We start from the raw sequence: 6,820 nt of genomic DNA, 5'->3' as shown, positions 1-6,820 counted from the left end.
CACGCGCACCGCCGCTCCGCGCCCGCGCCCAGGCCCGCCGCCCGCCCCCGCGCGCTGCCCAAATCCCGTGCGGGCCAATCAGCGAGGGGGGGCGGGCGCGGGGCGGGGCGGGGCGTGCATTGTCCGCGGCGGGCTGGGAGTCGCGCTCCGGCGGGGGGTCCCGCGCGGGGTTCGGGGCGGGGGCCGGGGCCTTGGCCAGGGAGGGGGCGCGGGGTTGGGGGCGCGGGCGGGCACCTGGCTGGGGGAGGAGGCTCCTAGGGGCTTCGGGTCTGAGGCGCCCACCGAGTACCGCGTGGTCCCCGGGGCGCGCCCGGCCTTGCTCCCAACTCCGTTTTCCGGGCAAAAAGCCATTGTTCTGGCTCTAAGGGAGGGAAGCGGGACGGGCCGCGGCGGCTGCTTCCTGCCTCCGCCTTCGAGGGGCGCTCCTCCGGGGCGCGCGGGGCCCCACCCTTCCCCGGCTTTTCCTCGGCGGTGGGGGAGTCGTTCTGTTTTGGACTAGAGCATAACGGGTCGGGGGCTGGGGGAGGAAAGGAAGATGAAGTCCGGGGGAGGGGCCCACAGACCCCGGCAGCCCAGGCTTTTCCCCTCAAAGGCGAGAGAGGAAAATGCATTAACTGAAACTACCAAGCACTCTAAGAAAGAAGTAATACGAACTGCCCGGAGTTCTTATTAAACAGCTATGAAAAGTGGATCCAGTCCCCGAGTTTTAGGGCAAGTGTAGGTAGAAAGCCAGCTGCACCTTTTCTGTATTTGTTCCCCGATTTTGATGAAGTGGAGGGGGAGGGGACGGTTTGCAGGGCTGTTCCTAACTTAGGACTAGGTCAGTAGTGGCCCGCCAGGGCTGGACAGCCGGCGTCCTTCGGATCAATTGTCCGCGGTAGAAAAGGGTCAGGCCACGTTAGGAAAGTGGGGGTGACCCCTTGTCCTCCCTGGGATCGTAGTCCTCAGGCTACTCGTTTATTCCGGTGTTAAGATTCTAATTCCATGAACAATCACCCTTTAAGTTATTTAGATTTTGAATCAGGACAACTGAAACACGTAATGAAAGAGATAGACCTGAACCTTAACTTTATTCGTCTCAATGCAATCTAACTCCATGAAAGTTCACTCTGCTTTTGTTGCTTACTTGAACACAGCTGCAAAGTTCTCTGTTGAGCAGATCCAAAAGTCGTTTATTGTTGTAGGAGAGTGTCTCAATGTAATTGTGATCATCAAAACCATATTTATAAAGGGTTCTGCAGGAGAAATGTGTTTTTTTGTTTTAACAGAAAGGCCTACTGGAGAAAATACTGAAGTGTAGGAACCGATCTTTCCATTTATGGCGCGTTCTTCAGCTTCTTTGGTTAGGTAAGTTACATTCGATTTCCTGGAGAGAACGTGCAAATTCAGATGTTGTTTGCAAAGAGGGCAGGAGAAAGGGAAACGTCCTTGGGGGGAAGGTGTTTGCTTACTCAGGGACAGAGGCAGTAAAGAATCCTTGTGTTGGGTTAAAACTGGCCTCTGGAGTGAAGGGATCCGCTAACAGCCTCTCCGCCCGGCTCCTTTTGTATCCCTGTCTTGTGCAGTTTGGCAGTAAATTGTGGAGTTGAGGGCAAAGGTGTATTTATTGTAATCCTACAAATAGCTGGATCAGTTTCACATCAGGTTTCCTTGCAGAATTCATCTTGGGTCTAAGATTTTGCCCTGGAAGTTTCCAGTTTCCTCTTTGACCCATGGTATGCTGGGATACTTGCTTGATTTCTTTTTAAATAAAAGAAGGCTTTGAAAAGGGAATGATTTCTTTGCCTAAGAAATAAATTTGCTAGAATTTGATACTAACACATTGAAAAATAAATTAGCGTCCTGGAAGGTTTAACATGTACGTCATCTACCCAACTGCAAACACTCAGTTTGGGTAAAATAATATTTAGATAATTCATTTGGAGAAACAAATATAACAGATTTGGCCAGAATGAAATAATCAGATACATACTGGGAGTGTGTGATCCAAAATCTGTGGCACATTCCCTAAAAACAAAGCTGGGAGTAGGCAGAAGGGAGGAATGACCCCAGCTAACCCAACTGTTTAAAACAAGCGGACGTCTTCCGTTTTGACTGTCATATTTTAAGAATTATTAAGACAAGTTAAAACTAATTATTGTATTATTCATTCGACAGATAGTTAGCATGTACTATCAGGTGGGCACTACTAGATACCCAGTAGTATAAGACCGTAGCAGCAGCTCCATCTGTGGAACTTGTGTGGGTGATGGAAGTGGATGGACAGAGCCTCCGTCCACTGCGTCCAGTGCGGTGGCGGTTAGCCATCTGTGGCTGCTGAGCACTGGTAGTGTGGCTAGTGCCACTGAAGGATCAAATTTTAAATTGTATTTCATTTTAATTCATTTCAGTGAGAATAGCCACATGTAGCTGGTGGTCACTGTACCTGACACTGTGCAGGTCCACAGGAACGAGAGAGATCTGCTTTAAACATATTTTAAGTGAAAGTAATATGGTTACATAAATTAATCCTGGACCATGAATAGTTTACCTATGCTCACAGTTATGCGTAATTATATACGAGAATGTTTAAAACACATACAAAAAAGATACTAAAAATCCAGGCACAGAGGAAGACATTCAGAGAGTACAAACTTTGTATAGTACTGAGTTCCTTTCTATGCAAGTGATAAGGATAAGTATTAACTTATTCATGTCTGAAACACTACTAAGAAAGCATAAGTATTTTCCCGCTATGCTTGTGGATCGAAAATTAAAGATGTTGGCCGGGCGCGGTGGCTCAAGCCTGTAATCCCAGCACTTTGGGAGGCCGAGACGAGCGGATCACGAGGTCAGGAGATCGAGACCATCCTGGCTAACATGGTGAAACCCCGTCTCTACTAAAAATACAAAAAACTAGCCAGGCGAGATGGCGGGCGCCTGTAGTCCCAGCTACTTGGGAGGCTGAGGCAGGAGAATGGCGTAAACCCGGGAGGCGGAGCTTGCAGTGAGCCGAGATCGCGCCACTGCACTTCAGCCTGGGCGACAGAGCGAGACTCTGTCTCAAAAAAAAAAAAAAAAAAAAAAAAGAAAATAAAAGATGCCAAAGCAAAGAATGACTCACTCTGAAGTCGATGGAAAAGTCAGGAATTGCGATCAATCCAGTGACCCTGGATTTGGCAGCTAAAACTAGATAACAGTAGTTACTTCTTACCAAATAGTTTCAGAAAGCTCTTAGATTTTCTAAAAGTGCTGTTTCCCTACTGCCGTCAGTGGCATTGGCTAAAAGGAGGAACCAGATACCACCACCAGCCGGTCTACATGGGATACACTCAGGATTTAAAATACATCACACATTTACATCACATTTAATACCTTATGTCATAGTTTGCCCCCAGCTCCTCTGCACATTTGCAAGACTAAGGTGTGACGTACAGGCTAGCTGTGTTAATGTTATGCCGTTTCCTTGTGTGTAATAGATAAATATTATGTATGCGAGATAGACCGTGCTTGTGTATCAGAACTCAAGTAAAAATTAGCACAGTTCAGGCGCTTGCAGGATTCCTCAAGAATTCAGTTTGCTTAAGGACCCCTGGACACACGATGCAAATGTCCGCCCCTGGTTCCTGACCCAATATACCCCAGAGGCAGCCCAGGGCTCTCAGCGTTTAGAACACCTTCTAAACGCTGAGACAAAGGGCAGCCTGCCCAATCCCTGGCTGTGCACATGAGGCAGATGAATACGAACTGTATCAGGTACAGGGCTGTGGAGCCTGGTCCTGCTGTTTCCCATGTTTGCCTGGGAGGGGCAAACGGGCAGGCTGTTATGGAAGTGGTGGAGAGCCTGCTCTCAGGAGGCCTTCCAGGGTCAAAGGCTGGAGCAACCCCTTATGCTCTTCGGATTCCCCTCACCGTCACCCACCAGGCCACCTAGCCCATTGCAGCACACCTAAAGACAGGCTCAGGCTGGAGGCCCCCCAACCCCGCCATGGATCCTGGAGGCAGGGGGTGGTTAAGGAACACAGTTACAGGAGGTGGGAAATGGACAATGAGCTCATTTTATGATGATAGTCCCGTTGCGGGAGGTCTCCGTTACATGAAGCTTTTCTTTTAAAGGGTGTCATTTATTAATTTTGCAATCCGATCGGTCCCTGATTTCTTACTATTAAAACAGTGCAGCAGTGACCATCTTTGTCTTCCCATATGCAAAGTACCAGCGTATCTACAGAGTAGCATGCACAGAGCTGTATTAAAGGGGTATGTCTTCTCTATGGGAGAAAGAAAAAAAAAGGATACGTGGCTCTACTTTTTTAATTAGCTATTACCAAACTGCCCTCCGAGGGTCTGCACTAATTCACACTCACACCTGGGTAGATGGGGTTGCCTCTGTCCTCCCTTCTCCGTAACTCTAGTAATTGCAAGTGATCTAGTGTTGTCTGAGCAACCTGATGCTCAGCTGGTCCAGCAGTTCAGTGCGCATGCCACCTTGGCTTTTTCCAAGACCTTTGTCTGGTGTCTGTTGCAGAATTGTTACAGTGCAAAACAGTTTTATGAGCGTAAGTTTCCAGGGTGAAATGCAGTATTTTCACAATTTAAAAAATAACAGGCCAGGCGCAGTGGCTCACACCTGTCATCCCAGCACTTTGGGAGGCTGAGGCGAGTGGATCATGAGGTCAGGAGTTCAAGACCAGCCTGGCTAAGATGGTGAAACCCAACCTCTACTAAAAGTACAAAAATTAGCCGGGATTGGTGGCGTGTACCTGTAATCCCAGCTACTTGGGAGGCTGAAGCAGAGAATTGCTTGAGCCTGGGAGGCAGAGGTTGCAGTGAGCCAAGATCGCACCACTGCACTACAGCCTGGGTGACAGAGCGAGACTCCATCTCAAACAAACAAACAAACAAAAAACAAACAATACCATCCACTCACAAAGCTCTAAAATCTAGGAGTGAAACCCTTACTTAGAAACAAATGGTTCAGGGATTCTAAATGATGAGAACAAGTGCACAGTTCCTGAGTCTGTTAATCGTTCCTCTCTCCTGGAGGTAGCCTCAACATCCTCTGTTATCCTTTGGGGACAACCCATGGGTTTAAAGATTGGAGAACTGCATTGCAAGACCCCCTGTAAATCGAACGCTTGTTCTATTTTACCACCTTCGTCAGCTGAGTTACTTCTTGTCTGAAAGAACCCAAACATAGAAATGTTGTTTAATGTACACACACAAAAAAGAAAGATCCTGTTGCTTTTTGGTGGGAGAGTGTAAAGATCTGTCCAAGAAATTCCTATTTAAAAAAAAAAAAAGACCCTTTTTTTCCACTGTTGTTGGCAAAACTCTCACGAATAGAAGAACTGCAGTTGGAGTCAGGGAAGTTTAGAAGAAGGGACTGGGAAATCCTGTTTTATAGGTGAGAAGAGGGCAGCCCAGAGCGTGTCCAGGTTCCCTGCGTGAGTGAGGGTCTGAGGCTAGGCTCCCACTGGGGCAGGGTGGCACCTCGCCAGTGAGGCTGCGTCTCCTCCGCCACCATCCGTCTTGGTGGCTATCAGCTCAGCCACGAGAGTGGGGCACGCCCAGGTGACGAAATAAAAACGTTTAAGAAGGCCGGGCATGGTGGTTCACGCCTATAATCCCAGCGCTTTGGGAAGCTGAGGCAGGTGGATCATGAGGTCAGGAGTTCAAGACCAGCCTGGCCAACATGGTGAAACCCCATCTCTACTAAAAATACAAAAAAATTAGCTGGTGTGGTGGCAGGTGCCTGTTATCCCAGCTACTCGGGGAGGCTGAGGCAGAGAATTGCTTGAACGGGGAGGCAGAGGTTGCACCGAGCCAAGATTGCGCCACTGCACCCCAGCCTGGGCGACAGGGTGAGACTCTGTCTCAGAAAAAAATAAACAAACAAAAACAAAGGTTCAGGAGGATATATACTGAAAAGCCTTCCTCCTTCCCTGTCCCCAGCAACCTAGTTCCCCACTCTGCAGGCAGCAAGCGCTGTCTCTTCCTGGGGTTGCATCCAGAGAGGTGTGCCTATCCTAGCAAGGGGCCTCAGGACATTTCTCATAGCTGCCCTCCTGCTTGCTTCTTTCTATCACAGGCACAGTGGCACGCCACCACAAGCCGCTCTGTGCCGGGCCTTTTTTTTTTTTTTTTTGAGACAGGATTTTCCCTCTTGTTGCCCAGGCTGGAGTGCAATGGCGCAATCTCGGCTAATTGCAACCTCTGCCTCCCGGGTTCAAGCGATTCTCCTGCCTCAACCTCCCAAGTAACTCGGATTACAGGAGTGCGCCACCACATCCGGTTAATTTTGTATTTTTAGTAGAGATGGGGTTTCTCCATATTGGTCAGGTTGGCCTCGAACTCCCGACCTCAGGACTCCCAAAGTGCTGGGATTATAGGTGTGAGCCACCACGCCCAGCCATGCTGGGCCTTTTTTCTTAGCAGTATGGCCAGAAGGTCACTCTCCATCCAATGGAGAGCCTTGCCTTCTTTGCTAAACCTCTCCCTGGTATTCTGGGGTGTGGTGCTCCATAGTTTATAGATTATTTACCAGACCATGGCTGATAGATGGTGAGTTGTTTCCAGTGTTTAGCTTCTGCTGCTGTGAGTAGCATTTATTTAAAAAAAAAAAAAAAAAGTTTCTCTGTAGAAACGCTGTGTTGCCTAGGCTAGAGTGCAGTGTCACGATCTTCGCTCACTGCAGCCTCCATCTCCCAGGTTCAAGTGATTCTCCTGCCTCAGCCTCCCAAATACCTGGAATTACAGGCACATGCCACCACGCCTGGCTAATTTTTGTATTTTTTTAGTAAAGATGGGGGTCTTGCCATGTGGCTGGTCCTGAACTCCTGAG

Source organism: Piliocolobus tephrosceles, chromosome 16, assembly GCF_002776525.5.
Source record: "Piliocolobus tephrosceles isolate RC106 chromosome 16, ASM277652v3, whole genome shotgun sequence".
NCBI classification, from domain to species: domain Eukaryota; kingdom Metazoa; phylum Chordata; class Mammalia; order Primates; family Cercopithecidae; genus Piliocolobus; species Piliocolobus tephrosceles.
Note: the sequence above shows the minus strand (reverse complement) of the source record.